General features: G+C 45.9%; 1 protein-coding gene across 1 annotated transcript in view; it reads right to left on the bottom strand.

Moving 5' to 3' along the window:
* LOC147663554 (fragile X messenger ribonucleoprotein 1 homolog) overlaps window positions 1-24445 on the bottom strand; it is a 110382-nt gene that overhangs the window by 75859 nt on the left and 10078 nt on the right. The window lies entirely within an intron of this gene.

Genomic DNA, 24445 nt, shown 5'->3' with positions numbered 1-24445 from the left:
GCTGAGGAAGAAAGGGGAGACCTGCAGAGAGATTTATAGAGTAAGTCCACCAGTCGAACGGCTTGATGTGAGTGCAGTGAGGTGAATGATGTCTTGGAATGTCTCTGCTCCTGAGGCCATTAGTCGTCCAATTCTTCCTGAAGTGGAGGCATGTGGCGGCAGCTGTACAGTATGGGTTGGATGCAAGAGGACACCATGACTAGGAGAGACTTGTAGAGGTGAACTGAAAGTGACCTTTTTTGTACTAGGCAAGCACGAGATATCACTTTCCGTTGTCTATTGATAGTAGGAAATACCATGTTGAGGTCGGTGTCTAGTATGGCTCCTAGGAAGATTATCCTCCGCTACTGCTGGCGGACTGACTTGCCCTGGTTGAGAGTGAGTCCTAGCTCTCTGAAGCGTAAGCAAGCCTTGGTGGATGCCTTTACAGACTGGTTTCTATGAGTGTTCACCAACAAGTCATCAAGATATGGGAAGACTTGATGTTGCTGCTGTCTGAGGTAAGCGGTGATGGGTGCCAGGCATTTTGTAAAAATGCGCCGGGCAGATCTGAGATCCAATGGGAACACAGGAACTGTAAGTAGCTGCTGGTTGTAGTGAATCTGAGGAACTTTCTGTGTTTGGAATGAATGGGTACATGAAAGTAGGCGTCTTGGAGGTAAAGAAAGAATATGCAATTTCCTTGAGGAGCTGCAATGTCCTAGAGCATAATCATGCAAAATTATGGTTTCTTGAGATATTTGTTGAGATCCCTCAAATTGAAAATGGGTTTCCACTGTCATGACTTCCTGCGGATTAAGAAGAAACAGGAGTAGAAACCTTTACTTCTATGGGAACAAGAAACTTATCTTCCCCTTTTGCAGAATAGTTTTGACCTGAATTTGAGGATGGGTAAATTCTTTTGGATGTATGAATGAGGTGGTGTTGAGGGAGGGGTCTGTATACATTTCAAAAGTTGTCCGAATTGCACTAGGTCTGGGACCCATTGATCTGTAGTGATCTGTCTCCAACACTGTTGGTGTTGGTAATTCTTGCTGGAACCTTGGGTGGAAGAAAAAAGGGAGTAGCTAGCGCCTGACTTAAGTCATTGTCAAGATTGAGGTCATTGCCCTGTCGTCTGGACCTTCCTCTGAGAGGAGGGTGGTGATATCCAGCTGACGGTGCTTGTCGCTGCCGATACTGAGAGCGGAATTGTTTATTATTGGAGGAATATGTTGGATAACGATATTGCTGATACCTTCGATGAAAGGAAGACAGGCCTCTTCCCCGGGCACCACAAAAGAACACCTTTTTATACTGTAAAGCTCCCAATGATTTGAAAGTATCAGTTTCCGTTTACATAGCTTGTAGAGTCTCATCAACATGCTTTCCAAACAAAGACCTCACCATTGTAAGGTAAATCTAGTATATTTGTCTGAACTTCCGGCCCAAAATTGGTCCTATTGAGCCATCTCTGATGGCGTAGAACTGCTGCACACGAAAGCTGATGAAACCCTGTGGAGTCAATATCCCTGGTGCAGCCTATTATCTTCGAGGAGGAATGCTGACCTTCCAGCAACACTTTTTTTGCTTCTTCTCTAACATGCTCAGGAAGCTGGTCCAATTATGCAGCTATATCAGTTGTCAGTCATAGCGGCCAAGGAGGGCTAGAGAATTTGCTGTCCTTACTGTGAGGGCTGACATGGATGAAAAGCATTTGCTGATGTTATTCAGACGTCTACCATCTTTATCTGGAGGTGCTGCAAGAGCGTGGCAGGATTCCGTGATCTTCATTGCACTGCCTGGGAGATGACTAAGTCCAATTTGGTTGGCCCCGAGGAAGGCTGGGGTATCTTCCGGGGCCTTATAGTTTTTGTCCAGCTTGGCAAGTCTGGTTGGTACTGTTGCCGGGTTGCACATGATCGTTAGGGTTTGACTCCACACATAATCAATGATGGGTATAGCCTTTACTGTTTTTGAAAGGGCTCTTTAAAATCATACAGGAAAGAGTCCTGTTATGTGGCAGGCATAAGAAGGTCAAAGCTAGTGGCTGCTCTCTCCAAGAGGCTGTGAAAAACCTCTATGCCCTACGGAGGTGAGTCAACAATAGGAGGTTATGGAGAAGCTGGTGCCAGCAGGACATAGTCATCCCATTCATCAAGGTGGTCTTGCAGCTCACCTTCTTCTCTCTCTTCATCAGATGAGTTTGGATCTCACAAAGGCATTTCTAGTGGAGAGTGGTGCACTTTTCTAAGAAGAGGTAGAGTCTCTGGCTGAGGAGAGAGCAGATGAGAAGACACAGGAGCTATGGAGACTGGAGTATGTTGCACAGGAGTAAGCACTGGAGGGAAGCGTGTCTTGTAGTTGGTTAACACAGCCTGCAAATCCATCAAGAAAGTGGACGGTACACATACCATTTCTTTTTGGTATTGCTGAGGGTCCTGTGAGTAAAAGTCTGTCTCATAATATTACCCTTCCTCATAGTCCTGGCATTTTACATGAACCTCAGAAGGACTCTGCTCTGCACCGTAACGATTGTCCTTCTCAGAGTCATCATCATACAGGAGATGAGATGGAAGTAGTGAGGGTAACTTACTCTGGGAGGTAAGGGATGGAGTTATCCGATTATGTTTCTTAAACTTTTGTGTGTGGCTCATCGGCAAGGTCCTCAACAAGGAAAAAGGCAACTCTGGAATGGTCGTCGCTCGGTTAGAACAGGTGTCTCCAACCAGTTGATTGCAAGCTACCAGTAACTCCCAGGAACCTTCAGAGTAGCTCACAGCCTCGAGTTCATTTTTGAATAAGCACAAGGTCATTATTTTCCTTTTAAAGGTAGGAGAAGGCTGTGTTTATTTTACATTATTATAATCAGGCTGCATATAGAAGGGCCTGGTAATGATCAGTGGAGGCAGATATAAGATCCATGCAAAAAGAACAACTGATGGACAGAAAGCTGAACAATGTCAAGCATTCACCCCAGTTCATAGAACTGGGCCTAAATCCATCGTTTTATTTGCTCCCTATGCCATTCCAGTTAAAACCCAGCCATTTACAAATCAGTCTTGACCCTGCTCCCCATAGAAACAGTCCAGCCCGAACTGAGGGGACAGGTTCTCCCTGGACCGGAAAGAAGCACCCTGAGACCGGTTTTTGGGGTAAAAGAACAATGGATTTAACCCAGATCTGTTAACTGGGGATGAGTGGTTGAAAAGTTTTAGCACTCCATCAGTCATCTTGATGTTTTTGCTATGTTCGACCTAAGAGGCCATGGGTATGCCCAGACGTGAGTTCCATGCTTGCTGTGCAAATGGATTCAAGCTAGCCTGGCTGATGAGGGGTGATACCTCAAAACAGATCCCAGGAAGATTGTTTCCGGTCCAGGGAGGACCTGGCCTGGCAGTATGGACTGGACTGTTACCAGGAAGAGCAGGGTCAAGACTGATTTGCATATGACTGGGTTCAAACTAGGGTGGCATAATGAACCAAAAAACAATGAATTCAACCCTGATCTGTTGCCTGAGGAGTGTTTGAAAAGTTTCAGCACTCCATCATCTTGTTGTGTTTGCTAGATTTATGACCCAGGCTGGGGCACAGAGGTGAAGCAGTGAGGTATTTCACTCTCCTTGTCAAGTCAATATTGGAGCTATGAACAAAATATTGTTTCTGAATGACTTTAAATGGGAGAAAATTAAAATGAAGTTACCATTAATGAATTTTTTTACTTTTCATTTAAATTTGTCCCCCATTTCAAATTGTCACATTTACAAACAGCAGGCCTCTTGCTCCCAGAAGCCAGTAGATACTGTCCCATAAGTGTAAATGAAAAATAAAGCAATTTTTTTAAATGAGAGATATGTAAAGTGCAGAATGTTTTTACATATTATGAACCTTTTTGCAGCACCTTTTTCTGCACTTTAAATTTCTCCAATTTAGAACACAATTATTGTATGTTTGTGCTATACATATAACAGGGCCACATATGGCGAAATGTATGGCCAGTGCTGAAACTACATACAACACAGACTCTCAGTCACCAATACAAATATATTGCATTGATACGCACTCATGTTCATACATCTCCAAAGACCACGCTCTCACTGACACACAAGCAGTCCTGTCATAGTGCCTCTAGTAAAATTATTCTGTTCAAACTATAGTGTATGACCCCATGGACATTAAGCACTAGGCAAAGTCAGTGAAGCTGGGCGTGGGGGGTCTGGTAACAATTCACAAGTTGTTTAGCCTTCAAGAGCTCATGATTATTTTCAGTGATCACAAGTATTTCTTTCTACAGAAAAGGCTGGAGACCCCTGGGTTACAATCTGTGGACAGGAGATCACTCATGTTCAGAGATGCCGTCATTGAATGCTGAATCGTCGACGATAGGAGCTCCGTCGATGGCGGGTCTGCTGTTGATGACAGAGTCAACGATGGCAAAAAGTTCATAGTTGACGGCACTACTGCTGCAGCCGTCAATGAAAGAGTAGTCGAGGTTGGCGCCGCCGCTGTGGACACCATTGTGGTGGTGACTGTATATGACACTGAAGATGCTAAGGAAGGCATTGTGGATATCTTCGTCGATGGAGATGCAGCCGACAAGCCATCCGGTGGCAGTGCTGACCACATTTCTTTTAAAGACATGCTGTATCACATCACAAGTGGAAGTGCAGCAAAAAAGAGAAAGGGTGACTGAGTGTTAGTTGCACTGGGGTGTGAGGGTAATCTAAATTCCCAATCTGTAAAGCTCAAAGGATAAGGCTATGGTCACCCACCATGAACCAAAATGGGTATGAAAATTCACAACCACATTTGTCAAGAAAAAAAGAATATATCCTGAGCTAAGCAAAAACAACAATAAGAGTTCTTAAATGAATCCAAGAGGTAAATATTCTTCATATCTTCTTTTATTATTGAGGTTCTTCTTCAGAGCACACACTAGCCTCCAACACGTGTTTCGTCTTGGTGAGTTAAACCATAGACTTCTTCAGGGCTAGAACAGTGTAATATACATAATCAAAAATCTGATTTATGTGATACATCTGAGATATAACATCATTATTCATAATAAATTACAAACCAAGTTACCCAATTAAACACAACAAAGTAGCTGAAACAGACATCTTCCCAAGTGAGTTTGGTTGTTATTCCTAAACCCACATGCATACTAGAGTGCTTGCAGCGTCCAAACAGTAGTGCTTGGCAAAAGTGTGTCTGCTGGACCAAGTTGCTGCTCTGCAGATTTGTTGAACAGGAACACCAGCAAAGAGAGCAGTAGAGGAAGAGACCGCCCTCGTAGAGTGTGCTCTTGGAGTTGCCTGCAAAGGTCTTCCAGCTTGTTGATGGCAGAAGTCAATAGCAGCAGAAATCCAACAAGCTATGGACTGTTTGGAGACTGCCTGTCCTTGCCATATTTTTCCATAGGCAATAAACAATTGGTCTGTCTTACGAATGGTAGAGGTCCTTTGCAAATAGAACTTGAGACATCTTCTGATGTCAAGGGTATGCAAAGTCCTTTCCGCAGGGGATTGCAGATTAGGAAAAAATGTCTTTAAGATGACAGGTTCGTTGAGGTGAAAGTCCGAAGGCACCTTCGGCATAAAACTGGGATTCGTGCGTAGCACCACAGAATTGGAAGAGAACTGCAGAAAAGGTGAATTTATTGTGAAAGCTTGAATGTCACTGACTCTTCTAGTTGAAGTCAAGGCAAGTAGTAGAGACACCTTCCAGGATAAAAATTTGAAATCCACTCTATGAATAGGCTCAAAGGGGTGCCGCATGAGCTGCGCTAGTACCACATTGAGATGCCAGGATGGAGGCGGATGACGAACAGGAGGAAACATTCGAAATAGCCCTTTAAAGAATTGTTGTATTATCCTTGTGGAGTAAAGAGAATTGGAACCATCTTGTCGGAACATTAAAATGGCCGCCAAAAGCACCTTTAAAGTGGAATGAGAAAGGCCTGATCTTGCTAAATGTAAGAAGAACGGAAATATCTGCTCAGGTGTTGCGTGAATCGGGTGAATATTGTCAGATTGACACCATATGCAGAATCTTTTACATTTATGTCTGTATGTCTTTATCGTGGCAGGTGCTCGAGCATTAGCCAGAACTTCTTTGCAATCTGCAGGGATATTTAGATGAGCGAAATCACGGTGCTCAGGAGCCAGGCCGCTAATTTCAGAGATGCAGGGTCCGGGTGGCAAATTTGCCCGTTCTGAATGGACAGGAGGTTCGGTATTGGTCGAAACTGAATGGGATCGCATTCTGATAGGAGGAGAAGTTCCGTGAACCAGAACTGGCGAGGCCACCTGGGAGCAATGAGAATTAGGCGACAAGGTTCTCTCATCATTTTCCGGAGAACTCTGGGAGGCAACGGTATCGGAGGAAAAGCGTAAGCATATATTTGCGACCATTTCATCGAAAACGCTTTCCCCTGAGATTTCTTGTGTGGAAGCCAGCTTGCAAAGAATAGGCATTTGCTGTTCTGTTTGGTGGCAAAGAGGTCTAGATCGGGATGACCCCACTCCTGAAAAACTTGATCCACTGTCGGGTGATGTAGTTCCCATTCATGAGTGGATACTGTGGACCTGCTGAGGGAAATCGCTAGTGAATTGGAAACTCCTGGTAGGTGAACTGCTGAAAGATTGATCCTGTGCGGTATTGCCGAGTCCCAGATTTCTGGGGCTTTTTGAGAGAGAAGTGCAGATCTTGTGCCTTCTTGTTTGTTCAAGTAATGCATACTTGTAGTATTGTCTGTCCGAATCAGTACTGTGGCTCCTAGAATGACTGCTGGAAATGATCCTAGGACCAAGAAGATGGCTTGTAGTTCCAGAAGGTTGATGTGCCACTTCCATTCTTGAGGGCTCCATTTTACGCTGACCGTCAGCCCTTGAAGATGTGCTCCCCAACCCTCGAGGGACGCATCTGTGGTGATTGTAAAATTTGGCGCTTCTTGTGCAGTGAGCTAAAAAACGGTGTTGGATCTAGCCCTGATCTCTTGACTGGGTGAGAGATTTCTGCTTAATTCAGAGACTCTGTCCCTCACCACCCCTTGTTGTAAATATGCTTCTTGTAGGAATGCGCATCACTTGCTTACATTCCTTTTCTGAGTCCACCAGAGGAAGGCTTCTCGCATCCGAGGAGTGACTGAACGAGATCATCGAACGACCCTGAAACTTGTAACCATTGGTGGTTGAGTTCTTCATGTTAGGGTCTCATCCTGAGGCGACAGTTGGGTATTAAGGGGATGCAAGAAGAGACCATTCCTAAGAAGGACTTGAACAGCCGGATTAAAACTGACTTTTTTGATCTCAACTTGTGAGCTAGTTTGCAAATTTTTTGTTGCCTTTCGTTTGAGACAAAGGCCTGGGTTAGTTATGTGTCCAATATTGCCCCTAAAAATGTTCGTTTTTGCGAAGGAACCAGATAGGACTTGTTGGGGTTGATAAAGAGACCCAGCGACTGAAATAGGGACAGACATCGCTGGACATGGGTGTCTGTGTCCGAAAAAAAATTCGCCTTGATAAGGCAGTCGTTCAAAATAAGAAAATATCTGAATGCCTTCCAGACGGAGGTGTGCCACTACTGTTGCTAAAAACCTTTGTAAACACCTGGGGTGCCGACCGTAGTCCGAAGGGAAGGACTTTGAACTGGAAGTCCCTGCCAGCCACTCTGAACCGCAAGTACTTTCTGTGTCTGGGAAGGATCAGAACATGAAAGTACGCATCTTGAAGATCAAGGGTGGCCATGTGATCCCCTGCCGACAGAAGTTGAAGGATTTCTTGAAGCGTCAACACTCAAAAGGACAATTTCCTTAGGTATTTGTGGAGGGAGCGAAGATCGAGAATGGGACGCCATTCTCCCGATTTTTTCCTAATTAGGAAAAATCATGAACAAAATCCTGTTCCTCTCTGTAACGGAGGGACTCTCTCGATCGCTCCTTTTTGTATCATCAGATTTATCTGGGAAAACAGCTCTTTGAGATGAGCTGGAGGTGGGCCTTTTGGGGGGAAATTTGGAGGAAAGTTTTCGAATTCTAGAGCATGGCCTCTGGCCATGATGTTCAAGACCCACTTGTCCGATGTTATTGAGGACCAGTTTGAGTAAAATTGTGAGATTCTTCCTCCAACCTTTACATGAGACTGCGGTAGAAGCGGTGGCGGTTCTCATTGTTTCTATTTTTAATCTCTTCCGCGGTAGGAAGGCTTCCTTTTATTTTGTGAATAGGCAGTGTTACGTTGTCCATGTGACTGCTGTCTTTGTGACTGGTTATTTCCTTGATATGATTGATAAGATTTCTGTTGGCTGTAGCTCCCTCGATTGGAGAACGATCCACATCCTTTCGCACCTCGAAAAGACAGCTTACGAAATTGTAAAGTACAGAGAGATCTGGCCGTCTCGGCGTCCTTCTTGATGGTTTGTAGGGCTTCTTCTTCAAAGTGTTGGCCGAACAACGCCTCTCCATCAATGGCAGGTCAATTATCTTAGCCTGAACCTCCTGGCGAAAAGATGTAGCCTTCAACCACCCTTGTCTACGCAGAACGGCAGCACCCGCTAGCTGTCTGAAACCTGTGAATGCGACATCCACGGCCGAATCTATAATCTCCGCAGAGATACGTTCCCCTTCCAGTAAGATCTTTAGAGCTTCAGCTTTTGAAAGTACTGGTAACATGTTGATATATGGTGAGATGTCCGACCACATTTGCCAGTCGTACCAACCCAAGATGGCTAATGCATTAGCTGCACGGACTGTTGTCGCTGCCATGGTGGAAACTCTTTTCCCAAATGAGTCTAACCGTCTGCCATCCCTGTCAGGTGGGGCTGTGATCGGGGAAGAAGGATTCCTAGCCCGTCTTTGAGCAGCTTGTACACTTACAGAGTCAGCCTTCAGGTGACCTATGAGGCATGCTGGTGAATTGTCTGGCGCTTTATACTTCTTGTCCAGCCGGGGCAAAACTGGAGGGACAGACGCAGGAGTTGTCATTACCTTCAATCCCTCCTTCCAGATAAAATCTTTAATTGGAATTGTTTGTATCTACCTCCGTGGCTGATCCTTAAAATCGTACAAGAAGCATTCGTCCTTCTTTGTTTCCATGGGAAGAAGGAATCTTTGAGTTGCCCTTTCCACGAGGAGGTGGAAGCCTCCGATATCCGCCAGAGGAGAATCCGTGGGAACGGGAGTTGAAGGAGATGGAGTTTGGATTTGGTATTCATCCCACTCCGACATAAGAGATATTTCATCTACTTCACTTTCCTCTCTTTCATCATCCGATGAATTTGCATCAGGAGAATTCTGCGATGGTACCAGGGTAGGAGGCCTAGGAGACCTGAATGCTGAGGTGGAACCTTGAGGGACAGGTGTCGGTGGAACGGACTCTGACGATTCAGAAGGAGGGAATAGACGGTAGTAATCGTCTAGCATATGTTGGAGATTGTTCAGTAAAGCTAGAGGCATTAGAGCTGAAGGTATAGTATCCGGAGGTGGGACCACAGGCTCAGGGGAAGGTTGTTCATCCTGATCATCTTCCTGATACTTTATAAACAATTCTGAAGGGCTTCTAGATGGTCCGAGTCGGTCATCCACCTCAAAGTCCTCATCACTTTCTTCTGAATCCAGTAATTGTTCAGGAACCTGAAGAGGTACCTTATTTGGAGAAATATGCAATGGAGACAGTTGCTACAGCGTAGAAACATGTCTCTCCAACAAAGAAGGTGTTGTCGTAGACGGCGTAGATATCATAGCCGTAGACGCTGACCAGACCTGCAGCTCCGTACAGGATGACAATTTCTGCGTTGACGCGAGGGCCGTTGATGGGGTCGTCGTCGGTGGAATTGTAACCAAAGGTAAAACCGTCGACGATGAAGTTTCTGTCGACGACGTGGTCTTCATCGACGAGGAGGTCTTCGTCGACGATACGGCCGTCGACGACGATTTAATTGTCGACGACGAGCCCGCCGTCAACGAGGAAGCCGCCGACGAAGCAGCCTTCGAAGATGAGGTGGTCGTTGACCAGGCAGTCGTCGACGAGATTCTTCAGCCTTCGTAGTCGAAGGGGCGCCGCCGAAAGGCACTGTCTCTCTCGTCGACGAGATGGGTTTTGCAGACACGGAGAACAGTGTCGACGGGGATGAAGCCGAAGACATATTCATTTGAGGCCTCTGGGACGAGAAGGTCACTGTCGATGTAGACGTAGCGTGGACGTTAATCTTCATCAACGAAGGAGTCATCGACGATGGGGTTTTTTTCTGAGAGGAAATCTTCTCAGAAGTCAGCTTTGAAGGTAGAGATTTTGCAGACTTTGTCGGGGCGTGGAAGGCAGAGGCTTGACTTTAGAGGGTGGAGTAGACTTTTTAGAGGTGGAAGGCACTTCAGAACCCTTAGAGGGTTGTTGTTTCCGCAACACCTTAGCCCCAGGAAAAGATGAAACCTCTTCAGCAGCCTTCTTCCTAGAGGACAAGGATGACCCAGAGGCAATACTTCCCACCTCAGAAACTAGATTATCTTGATCCTTAATCTTCTGTAGCCACAGAAGTAGCCATCCCTCTCTGTCTCTAAGGGTTTTCTGAGGGAAGGTCCTGCATATCTTGCAGTCTCTCACCTGGTGATCTGGGTACAGGCAGTAAATGCATTTCTTGTGGGGGTCTTCAGAGAAAAGCCAGAGCTTACCACAAGACTCACAAGGTCTGAATAAAGATTTCTTTGAAGAAGACATCCTAAGTGCAAAAAATTCCTGAAGAATTGAGAAATACTGATCAGAGCTCAGGGAGACTTCCTTCACATGACGTGCAGTAGAAAATCTGAGAGCCTGAGCCTCTGGGGAGAACATTCTGGTGGGTGCTGTCACCTGATTGGCTGCAGTTTGGACTATGTATAATGACTATGATAGTCATAGATGTGGAACTTTTTCTTTGTAGCTTTGGGATACTTTACTTCCTGGTTTCATGCTTCCAAGGGTTTTTGGTTATTATGTGCATAGTTATCGTTTTTCTATGTACTGTGGGACTCCCACTCAAACGATGGGGAATGATTCAGGCATGTGAATCTATGAAAGACACCCCAATACTGGAGTAACTGTAAAGCCTTTGTATCAATGTGCTTTACTGAACTGTATATCTTTAACATTAGTAGTTGACACAGTGATAGCTCTTTTAAAAGGTTAATGGGAAGTTTTTAAAAGTTGAACCTGAACATTTTGTGCATGACCTGTGTCTAATTATTTACTGTTGTGTCACTTCGGTTTTTAAGCAACACAAAACATCCTGGGACCATTTTCAATGAAGTGGGACTTGTAATATGTACCCTAAATATTGATTGCGAGCTATATTGATATGTGTAAATATATGTTTTGTTATTTCAGCAATTAAAAAATATGCTGAAAATCATCATCTAGTTGTGGCTACTGTTTATTCATCCTAAGAGGATATATTTTTAATTTAAATTTTTTATTTTCAGCATATGGCAGCCACGTCTAGGTAGTGGCCTTTTTTAATTCTTTTTAATTTTTGTGGACTAGCAATTAAAAAACTAAAAATCTCTTACACTACCTTCCTAAGATCAAAGACTTGCTGTGCCAGTGTTTGCTTACTGTAGATATATTTCCTCAGGTTAATTAACTAATGCTTAGGAATAAAGAGTAAAGAGAACCCGGTAAGCAGTGTTAATATATCAAACTTACTGTGAATAAAAAAAGAAGATGGATAAGGTACCACATCTAATAAATTGTTGAAGCAGCAGATAGGGAGGCTAGAAGAGCAAATGTGGAGAAACCTGAAACATTTGTATAAAACCTTTTTCAGTTAAATGTTGACATTCAGCTGCGTGGCTAGAGCTTCCAAGGAGAAATGTGAAATATTGACACTACTGACTACTGAAAAAATCCAGAATGATTAGACAAAATTCTTCTGTTCGGTACTCAAAACAAAATAAGTCTTTTCAAAGAATTTGTTACAGGCGGCATGACAAACCATATGAACAGTCAATTAGAGGAGCCAGTATTCTTGTAATTTAATTTAGGCCTATGCTGCCACTCTTTAGTTGGATGAGGAAGAGTGAAGAAAGATGTGAGAGTAATAGACTGGCCAATATAAAAGGTACATATTATCTTGAGTAGGAAGGAAGAGCAGGTACAAAGGATCAACTTACCTGGGTGGAAAACCATGAAATCGAAAAGGCCTAGGGTTTTTAAGCCTATGAACTGAATTATTAGCATTGTCTTCAGAGTGATAGTTCATATCGGACAACAGTACAAGAACAGGAATGGAGATGTTTTACAAATCAACAATCAGCAATTTGCGAAAGATGCCCGCCTGGTAGGAGCTGCCTGAAGGAGCTGCCCGTGCTTGGGATCCCTTAACTGGGTATATCCCTGTTAGCAGCAGCCAGCAATCGTGTTCCGGAATATTAGTAACAGAAGCAACGTTTGTGGATTGAATTTGGGATGTTTTGTGCAGCACCGTTGTGACCCGCCAGCACCATAGCAGAGGAGCCCTGCAGCGACGGAGAGCTGAGGAAGGCTTGGGCTGCAGAGCAACGTTCTGACCGGCCCGCACCACGGCACAGGAGTCCAAGTGGCATCGGAGGGCTGAGAGTGGCCTGGGACGTCGGTAGCTGCTACCCGACAACATCAACAAGCGAGCTGAGGAAGGCTTGGGCTGCAGAGCAACGTTCTGACAGGCCCGCACCACGGCACAGGAGTCCAAGTGGCATCGGAGGGCTGAGAGTGGCCTGGGACGTCGGTAGCTGCTACCCGACAACATCAACAAGCGGGCATCGGGATCGGGACCAAAGCGGAACGAAGACCGTACCCCTCCCCCACTCCCGAACGGAGGCAGAGGCTGGCTGGTACCTCGGAACCGAAGGCAACAACAACGGACAACAGACCACCCGAACGGAAGCAGAGGCTGGCTGGTACTCGGGACCGAAGGTAACAACAACGGACCCCCCCCCCCCCCCACCCCACGGCAGTGAAGGACGCTGGCTGCAGCACCGGGATCAGCGCGGGACGATACAACGAGGACAACGGAACCCCACCCTCAGCGGATCTTCGCTAGCGGACAACAGGCACCAGGAGGATCAGAGCGGGGCGATCACCGGACCTCGCCCCCACTCACCCACTCATTCACGTCCTGAAACAGGGACCCCTCCCGACGGCAGCAAAAGGCGCTGGAGCGGAGGCAAAGCACCGGGACGAGGCCATAACAACAACACAACCCCCCCCCCTCCCGCCCACCCGCCCGCTCGCTCCGCAGCACAGGAACCCTAGCGGACTTGAGGGCTGAGAGGGGACTGGGACGATGGTTGTTGGCAGACACAGTGTTGGCACATTCTCTCACAGCGGACCCGTGAGAGCTACGCACTGCTGAAAGTCAAAAAAGGTATTTAATACATTCGCCGGCACTCACTCGCAAAGCTCTATTGTCCAAAATGGCGGGGGTCTAAAATAACGAAGGCAATAAATCACCGCCTGGGCCCACGAGGCTCCTTCAAGATAAGACCCCATCACAGCAGCAACCTTGAGACCGGGCTAGCATGAAAGTGAAACTCCCTTCCCTGCTCACAAAGCAATAGCAATAAACAGAGGACTAATGTCTCCTTCCCTTTTGTGGTGGCCATCTTTGTCCAGTCTCTCTCTAGGGTCGCCATCTTGGACTAGTCATTGGTTGCTGAGCTATTGATTAATTCTCTAACTGAACTGACACTAAGAACTCACCCACCCAACTACCGTACTTGGGTGCGCACATGTCTGTATCATGGAACTTCTTCTTATCGGCTACACAATTTACACAGCTGGGCGTATTTCACGTTGGATTTAGATAGCCTGCTCTTTCGCAGTGTTATTTATTATTATATTCCTGATTGTATCCAGCACATTTCACTTTTCCTGCATTGGATTTAGATATTATGTTGGATTTAGATAATCTGCTCTTTCACAGTGTTATTTATTTATTATTACACTACTGTGCACTCACTAGTGTCACTTTAGGCCCACGCAACTGTTTAGGACAGTGCACCCTTCCCTCCTACACCCTCCCTCCTAAAACCTACCTAGACTGTCCTATGCAACGACTACTACCTCAAATACCTGGCAGCTCACTAGTAGCACTTACCATTAGCTCACTATGATTGTCTGCATTGGTACTCTGCGTATAGCATTACTGTGCACTCACTAGTGCTCTCACTAGTGTCACCTTAGGCCCACGCAGCTGTTTAGGACAGTGCACCCTTCCCTCCTACACCCTTCCCTCCTACACCCTCCCTCCTAAAACCTACCTAGACTGCCCTCCCATCATGGAACCCGTCGGCAAACACACATATAGAATCAACTACCCACCCTCACTTACTAAAAAAGCCGCTAAACGTTTTAAACACAACTTCCTGAGGTCCCACCCTGAAACTCCTTGTGCAGACACCTACTTCTCACCAGTCAATGGTTCACTGAACATTGATATTATCTTCCACACCACACGCAGAGCCCAATGGAGAAACACGTTCCGCACCTTACTCACCGTCTCCACCTCCAGGAATTTCGCGCATGGCCTAAAACTCACCATCACTCCATCCCAACTCTTCCCGGGCAGAACAACCATCACTATATACAATAACGGGATCATCCTAATGCAATCCACTGACAAGAACCTGGAACTACTAGACAACATGTTCCCCAAGTTCAAACAACACCTCGCCAGTCATCGGACCCCCACTCATAGCACCCGCAGGCCTATCACCCCTGAAGTCACCCCCAATCAACCCCAAAACGACACGCACCTTCCCCCCACCCCCGGCACCTCAGACATTCACCCACCTAATGTAGCTACCTTGCACTCCACAGCTACAGACATAGATCCTTCAGCTGCACATTCCAGCGGCACCCCCTTCCCCCCTACAACCTCACCTTGTCATCCTCTCATACCACACCCATCCCTGACACCACAGCCTCAAGCCACATTCATTCTAACCTAGCCCAGCCTCGAAACGACATGCACCTCTCCTTTACTCCCGACACCCTAGTCACTCACCCACTTACCGTATCTACCTCACTCCCGTCGAGCACAGACATAGATCACTCCCCCTCCTACACCAACCACCTCACCCCTTCCCATCACACGCCAGCCCTCACCCACTTTCCCACCCCTAATACCACAGCTCCCACCCAAAACGACATGCATCACCCCTTTACTCCCGGCACCTTAGTCATTCACCCACCTACCGTAGTTACCCCTCATCCCTCAAACACAGACATAGATCTCTCTCCCGCTTACAACAACCACCCCACCCCTTCCCCCTACTCAACAGCCCTCATCCACGTTCCTCTCATCCCCGTTCCTCTCACCCCTGATACCACAACTCACACCCACAACCCGCCTAACATAGATCAACATCAGACCGTCACACACAAAGGCAAACCCCACTATTTATCCCCCCCCATTCTCAGCCCCCACTTCCTCCCATTAACTAATCACACAGAACACACCACCTCCATCAACTCAACTCCACCCTCTCAAAAAAGAACCATCTACAATCCCGCTACCCTCCCCAGTCTCACCCCCCACTACCCAACCTCCACCCCCTCCACCACTAATAAACGCCCATCCTCCACCTTGCACTCTACGCCTACCACCAATACTCTCATCCACGCCACCAACCTCTCCCCTATGTCATCCACGCCCGACCCTCCCATCCCCACCTCCAACACATTTCCCACAATAGACCACATTACGGCCTCCCTCCTCCAGCTCAAAGAAGACATGTACATCTTCAAACAACAACTACTCTGTCTATCACACTCCAATCACCCCTCACCCAACACCCTCCACCAGATCAAACAAGACATTCACAGCATCAAACAAATACTCAGCACACACCCCAGACACCACTCACGCGCCTCCACCATCACCTCCCCTCCCAAATGGTCCTCCAACCGGGCGGCGAACTCTCGCACTCGACTCCTACCGCATTGGACCTCAATCCCTGTTCACAATCGCGAAAATCGCCCCCATCGCTCCTGCAACCCTCTCTCAGACCTAGACACAACCACCCTCCTCCGCTCCTATGACTCAGGTCCCCATAGCATCACACCCGACACTCTCACTGCCATTCCCACGATTCACTCCAATCCCCTTAGACCCCCCACACTGAACAACAGAATCGCTATCCATAGTAACCTGAGTAATGTCCCCCTCGCTCTAGAACACCCTTCTGCCATCGACACACCCCGTCTCAAATGCACTCTGCTCAACTGCAGATCAGCCGCTAGACACAGCCGCTATTGCCGATCTCATCCTAAAATTGGATCTTGACTTAATCATCATTACTGAAACATGGCTAACAGAATCTTCTACACCTATAATGGACATTCTGGTTCCCCCCAACTACCACATCACTAGACTTGATAGGTCTGGCAATAAAAAAGGTGGCGGAATCGCATGTATATACAGGAGCAACCTCTCTGTCTTGAAAGTAACTTCCCCTTCCATACCCTCCCCAACGTCTTGTGAATACATCTGCCTCGATATTGTCAGTGAGGGCAAACAGATCTGCACTCTGCACGGCGTTTACCACCCACCCGGTGACAACCTTACCTTCTCCCAACAAATCATGGACATGATCTCAACCAACTCCGGGCGACAACTCACACAAATATACCTTGGTGACTTCAACCTCCGCTGGAACGATCACAATGATGCGGTGGTAAAAGGTCTGAAGAATTTCCTTAACGCCCTTGACCTCACCCAAATTTGCAACAGTCCAACACACGATAAAGGCTCTATCCTTGACCTTATCATCTCCAAAGAGGACTCTATCCAACTCGAATCTATCCAACCCTGTGACTGGTCAGATCATCATATTGTCACATTCTTCATCAATGAAAAAGTTAAATTTAACCCTGTTCAATCCGCCAGGCCCAAAGTCTGGAAAAGAGACATGAAAAAACTAAACTCAAACTCGCTGCCCCCCAACAGCTGCAACTTACTACTTCCTCCTGCTGGCGTTAAGGACGTCCAATCCTTGACTGATCACTATCTTAACACTATACCCTCAATAATTAACGAAGTCGCACCCTTGCAGCTAAAAAAAGCCCCCGCAAAAATCTCCAACCCCTGGTACGACGGGAGTCTCAATGACGATAGACGCGCAATGCGAATGGCAGAGCGCACCTGGAGATCAGCTCCCGCTGCACTGAACCTAAAAAACCTGAAGAAAAAGAGAAATGCCTACTTCAGGAAAATAAAACGATCAAAATCAGACTTCTTCAGTCGTCAGCTCGACCAAGCCAAAAATCGTCCGAGAAAGCTGTTTGAGCTTATCCGAACACAATCCAAAGAACAACCCCAACCTCTCAACACCATGCGCGAAGCTCCCTCCTGCGAAGACTTCGCCTCTTTCTTTAACCAAAAAACTGACAACATAAAGAATGATCTCCTCATGGACGCAAGCCTCTTCCCCAAACCCCACCACACAGCACCCACTAAACCAAAAAACAATGCCTCCTGGTCAACCTTTGTCACCTACACAGAAGAAGAAATTGGCAAACTGCTCAGCACTCTGAAACCATCCAATCACCTCACGGACCCCCTTCCTGCTAACGCTGTCAAAGTCCTTACCCCGTCGCTCCTTCCACTCTGGACCAAAATCATTAACAGCTCACTTCAACAAGGGATCATTCCCGACTCCCTCAAAGTCGGACAAGTCACACCTTTGCTAAAGAAACCTACAGCCGACCCCTCTGACCTAAACAACTACCGTCCCATTACCAACATTCCGACTCTTGCCAAACTGCTGGAAAAATGCGCACAAATACAATTGACTAAACACATTACTCAGTTTGATCTCCTCAACTCTCATCAATCAGGCTTCCGAGCAAATCACAGTACTGAAACTGCTATGACTCACATAATCGACGACGCCCTCCAAATCCTAGATCATAACGACACCTGCCTCCTCATCCTCCTTGATCTCTCCTCCGCATTTGACACCGTCAAACATGAGAACTTACTCGAACTATTAAACACAAGAATGGGCCTATCTGGAACTGTGCTCAAATGGTTTACGTCCTTTCTGCATAACAGGTCGCAGAAATTCAAGAGCAACAACTTGATGTCCGCGCCAAGACCTGTATCGCTAGGCGTACCACAAGGATCCTCCCTATCCCCAACTTTGTTCAACTTAGTTATGGAACCTCTAACCACTTTGCTGCAAGAATCCAATGTACACTTCCACATGTATGCTGATGACACCCAACTTTATCTCAAACTACAATCACCCAAAGACATCACGCTCTTGAACTCAACGATCAGAAGCACTCAATCTTGGCTGGCCGCTAATCATCTCAAATTCAATGCCCTTAAAACAGAGTTCCTTCTGATCTCACCACCCGCGAAGATCACTACCGCACAAATGTGGCTTAAAGACCTCACAGCACTTAATGTTCAACCCACCATTGTGGACTCAGCAAAATCTTTGGGCATAACACTTGACACCAATCTCAGCATGCAGGAACACATCAACAAAGCAACTAAGGGAGCGAACTACCAAATCAACACCCTTAGGAAACTTAAACCTTTCCTTCCAGCCAAAGACTTCCAAACTGCGGTACAATCACTAGTCATACCTCGAATAGAATACGGCAGCACCGCACTCTGCGGTCTCCCCCTAGCTACTACGGCACCCTTAAGAGCCTCTTTAAACGCCGCAGCGAGACTTATCACTGGATCAAAAAAACACTCACACATTTCCCCTGACTTCAAATCCCTGAACTGGCTGCCGTTTGAAGCCAGAATACACCTGAAAATCGCTTGTTTGACGCACAAGGCTATCCACCTGAGCTCACCTAGATACCTCGCACAGAAGCTGACGATTTCTGGAGGCACCAGAAACACTAGAGGTACAAACAATCTTTTGCTAAAGCCTAAAAGATTCCGCAAGGAAAAAACCTATAAACGTTCCTTCTCGGGAATGGCTCCCAGGATTTGGAATTCGCTTCCCCCTGAAACCAGGCTGATCACATCCTCCATACTTTTCAAGAAAGAAGTAAAAGCGATCCTCATGGCTAAATACACTTGAACCACTACTGGAGATAAAACTACAAAGACTCGTTACTCATCTGTACTAATTGTTCGAACCCTTTGTATTTTTATTTTGACTCTGAATTTGATTTACTTCACTGTGTTATGATATAACTTCAATGTACTTCTAACATGATTGATGTATCTGCATATACATGCTCCCCTTCTCTGTAAAGCGCTCTGATATCTGCGAAGATCTTGTTCGCGCTATATAAAACTTTCAAAATAAATAAAATAAATAAACAAAAAAATCAAATCCCACTAAGGAACAACGAATGGAGTGAGAGGAAACAAATCAATTAGCCTTTTAGAAAACGTGCTACTAGTCGACATCTATAAAGGATAGCTGGCCAGAAAGACTCATATAGTAAGAAAAGCCAAATACTGTTTAACAGTATCTACTCAACACAAGGACGGAGTGCAGAAACTATTCAGACACTCACCCTCAGTCACAGCTCTGGGTTAATTTATCATCGTTCTTTAGCTCAGTTCAGACCCAGCCAAATTCCTATCAGACTCGATCCTGTACCTCATGGGAACAGTCCAGCCCAAACATCCAAGCCAGATCTTCCCTTGACCGGAAGCAATCATCCTGGGATCAATTTACGGGTAAAACCACCTCATCAGCCAGGTTAGCTTGAATCCAGTGGCAGGAGCAAGAATATTCAGTGTGGTACACAGGAACATATTAATCAACATCCATATTACAGGGTTGAAAGTTATGTGCCTTCAAGTTATGAGCTTTTTTGTGGCAGTCATCTTTATCAGAGATGGCACAGGCCTCAGAGTCTGACTTAAACAGTTCTTCCATTCAGGCAACTTTCTGGTCCATGGAAAGATGCCCTCCCCATGGCATATCATGTGACTCCTTCTTTTACCATTTGGATAATTTCAGCTCCCTTCAAAGTCATGCCAGAAATGCCTCAGACAGGGCATCTGTGTCAGCACTGAAGTGGGTGCCAATAGAATGGATAACAATTGCTTACCTTTGACTTCTTGATGGATTTCAGGTGCATCAATGAAACTGAGTTGCGTGGTCCGAGCCCAGACCCTACTTGCAGATAACCTGTCAATTGACATGGCAAATTTCTTGAGGTATTTGTTACGGGGATTAACCCTGAAATCTTCAAGGAACACATCTGATCAAAGCAGAGGAAATCCACTGGTGAAGAACAGAAAGAGCTCTGATCCCATGTTGATGAGATACAGATGAAAAGAAATTGATACCAACGTGCCGCAAGACACTTAATATACTCCGCTCTCATCATATACCATGGGTGGAGTCAAGGATGAAACTGCCTGGTTCTCCCTGGCGACGCCAGAGAGCTATTGCTGTTGAACTTTCTGCACCAGTCAAGAATCTGGAGGACTACTCCTATGTTGAGGAATCTACAGGGATATGCAACCATCACAGGAGACATTTGACCTAAGCAGAGGAATTCCACTGGTGAAGAACAAAGAGAGCTCCAAACCTACATTGACGAGATGCAAATGAATAGTAACTGGCATCAACGTGCTAAAGGGTATCTAATATACTCGCTGTTATTACATCCCATGGGTGGAGTCAAGGATGAAGCTGCATGACAAAGCTATTGCTGTGGACGTTTATGGAGGGGTGCGGCATCTGAAGGAATATTGTCAAGTTGATGAATATGCAGAAATATGTACCCATCAGATCAAGAACTACACACCAGTGCACATCATATATAGTCCCTTTTATCCTTTGTGCAATTTAGCACTCTTTGTCCATCAATGTTCTTTATCAAAAGCAAACTTTTTCATTTCCAGTAGACATATTGTGTTGTTAGTTCAGATTTCATTTTTTGTCGACATGCTTTGTTGAAGGACAGAAAAAATACTACGGAAAGATTGAACTTATCATGGCTCCCTGAAGAACTGTAGTGTGGAGGATCAGCACATAGACATGTTATATATTTGAACATTGGAAACTATTTATCATCTGGGTCTTATATTGAGTTATGATTGATTTTCTTAAAGCGGCGCCAACAAAAGATTAATATCCATCACGTTCGCGAAATAGCCTTGAGGAAGCCCGAATAGGGCAAAACGCGCATCAGCTGTGGATCATTGGTGTTTAATAAATAAAATCTGAACTGACAACACAATATGGCTACTGGAAATGACAAAGTTTGCTTTTGATACAGAACATTGATGGACAAAGAGTGCTGGTGTGTAGTTCTTGGTATTGTGACTTGCAGCAACAGATGCTATGGGCAGGAGGTCTTTGTGGATGCTCTAAGTGGATGCGCATCAAAACACCATAGTTGCACTCAGTATTAAATGTGTTGAGCTTAATTCGTGGACAAAGTGGACTTAATAAGAGAACGTAAATTGATGTGCAGATCATTGTATAGCAAATCCACCTTTCTTTGTATTTTGTATGTACCCATCAGATATTCTAGTCAGAATGCATCCCAGACTCAACTTCTCATAATTAAAAGGACGGTATCAAGAGCGCCAGAAGACTCTTGCAGCGGGGGACACACTGAACTTGGGGCTGTGCTGAGGCCTGAGTGCCTGTTTCTGCTTGCCTTCGCTGGGGTGGGACTCGTTCCCCCAGCAACCACCACTGCTACCTTTAAGGGAGGAGGAGCATCCCCAATGCTACAAGAGTGGCAGCAGACTCCCCCAGTGCGGGGCGCGCTGTGCTTGGGGCTGTGAAGAGACCCGATTGCTCGTTTCTGCTTGCCTTCGCTGGGGTGGGACTCGGTCCCCCAGCAACCACCACAGCTGTCTGTAAGAGAGGAGGAGCCTCCCTGATGCTACAAGAGCGCCAGCAGACTCCCACAGCGCAGGACATGCATGGGCGTGCCCGGGCACAGCGCGTCAGTCTGTGCCCATCAGTGACTGGATGAGGCCGGGCTGGGACACATTCCTGGATTTGCTCCACCCGAACTAAGGCAGTGTTGGAGTTTAATTTTACAGATTCCCCATTGGACTGACAAGGTGAACTCAGGTAACAAGATTTGTTATGGGGAAAAGGAAACTTAACGGGAACAATGGGGGCTCTGAATAATGAAATAAAACATACCGAGGATAAACTTAAGGCAAACTTAAAAGTAACTTTAAAAGCAGCTGCCATAACAGTAGAGTCACCTGCTACTATGGTTCCAACCGCAAATGAAGGCGATCACTAGTAACAGACTCCATCTTAGTGCAAACATCGAGGGAATGCTCCCCACTCTGCCCCAATAGAAGTTCCATCACCAGGGGCCAGCGCAGTATCCCCCCCCCCCCAAAAGAAAAAACAGAAGCAAAAAGGTTCATGAACTGGCAATTCAAAGTTCCTTCTCCAGCAAACGGGCATTAAGGTGGGAAAGCGACAGTCCAGGGCTATGCCCAGAAAGAATGTCTGTAATGGGGATGTGCAGGGAGGACATAAATCAGCGATAATAACCCTTAGAGACATTAAGGATACAATGGTTGCTTTATATATGGAGTATGTCCTCCATGATTCTATCAATGTCTAATCGACTGACCTCGGTTGAGACTCTGGTACAGTCTTACACAGGAGTACTGGACCAGTTCATGAAGGGTGTTTTTATAACAAGGAAGACTTAAATCGAATAGAAACAGAGATGAAGAGGGGTTGAACTAGAGGGGTGCTTGACAAGCATAGGTACCAGATCTAATGTTGGCCATGAGAGCCACAAGGCGAATGTAAATATAAATAAATTTAACAAATATTTACCAGCCCCGAAATAACAGAAGATATGGGAAACAGCTCCCCTTCCACAAGGACAATAGACCTGCCGCCTGATTGTATACCACATGTGGTTGCCCTTGTAGGAGTCCCCCAATTACCCAGAGAAAAGGAAGAACAAGGTATAGTTTCTTACCTGTAACTCCAGTTCTGTAGTAGGGGTATCTCTGTTATAGTCCTAATCGAGTGAATAGTCCCGCCCATGTGCGCGGACCCCGGAGCAATCAAAAATAATCTCTTAAGCTGTCTTCTTTGCAGTCCTGCATAGACACTTAAGAGAAAATCAAAGACAAATAATGCAGCCTATAAAAACAAGGCTACACTGGCCAGTACTTCAACTTAAAGTGAAAAGGATAGCCAAAAACAATCTAATTTTACACATATTGCCAAGTTTCACCCATAGAGAAACTTCCCTTCACCAAAATCCTTGAAATGAGATAGAGGAAGGGTTGGACAGACAAGCCCCAATAGACTGCCATTATGTGTCTGGAAAACGGATACTGTGCCTTTAAGGAACTCTCCAGAGACCCTCGGTATCCCAGGATGCACAGCCAAAGTCCTTTTACTTTCAGTTCTTTTTGAAGGTGTATAAGCAAGGCCTGTAGCATACAGTACATTATCATTTTCTACACCGGGGAGGAGGGCGGGCGCTTATGACTAGAACGGAGATACCCCTACTAAAGAAATGGAGTTACAGGTAAGAAACTACTCCTTCTGTAGTAGGGGATCTCTGTGTATAGTCATAATCTAGTGAATAGAATGGCAAGCCCATCCCAAAAACAATCCGGCGGTGAGGGAAAAAGACAACACCACTACTGTGCAAACAGATTTCTCAACTAAGCCTGCCAAACCTGAGCATCTGCCCTGGCATCAGAGTCCAGACAGTAGTGCTTAGCAAAGGTATGGACCGACTTCCAAGTGGCAGACCTGCAGATATCTGCAATGGGAACATTACGTAGCAAAGCCATTGTCGCTGCTTTGTTCCTGGTGTAATGAGTCTTAGGCCTACCCCCTAAGGTCTTGTTAGCTTTCTGATAACATAACTGGATACAGGACACAATCCACCTCGAGATGGACTATTTTGAAGTGGCAAGACCAGTCCTGACCAACCCATAATTCACAAACAATTGGTCTGACCTACGAATGTCCTTGGTCTTATCCAAGTAGAATTTCAACACCCTTCTGACATCCAGGGAATGTAGAGACCTTTCCCCTGTAGTGGAAGGATTTTGGAAAAACGTAGGTAAAGTTATAGTCTCATTGACATGGAAATCAGAAATCACCTTAGGAAGGAACTTAGGGTGAGTACGCATCACAACCTTAGCAGCATGAAATACAGTATAAGGTTCCTGACAACACAATGCCTGAATTTCACTCACCCTGCGGGCCGATGTAATGGCCACGAGGAAACCGACTTCCACGATAAGTGCTGCAGTGAAGCCTTATGAATAGGTTCAAAAGGTTCCTTCATTAACCTGGACAGCACCACATTCAGCTCCCATGAAGGCGAAGGACGCCGAACAGGAGGAAACACTTTCTTCAATCCTTCCAAAAATCTTTATTCACAGGGATCTGGAAGAAGGATGTCTGTGAAGGGCATTTCCTGTACGCAGTTAATGTTGCGAGGTGACCCTTATTAGAATGAAAATTAAGGCCAGACTGAGCCGAATGCAAAAGGTA

This window comes from Lissotriton vulgaris, unplaced genomic scaffold (genome assembly GCF_964263255.1).
Source record: "Lissotriton vulgaris unplaced genomic scaffold, aLisVul1.2 SCAFFOLD_3794, whole genome shotgun sequence".
Taxonomy (NCBI): domain Eukaryota; kingdom Metazoa; phylum Chordata; class Amphibia; order Caudata; family Salamandridae; genus Lissotriton; species Lissotriton vulgaris.
Note: the sequence above shows the minus strand (reverse complement) of the source record. Positions and strands in the feature narration are given on the sequence as shown.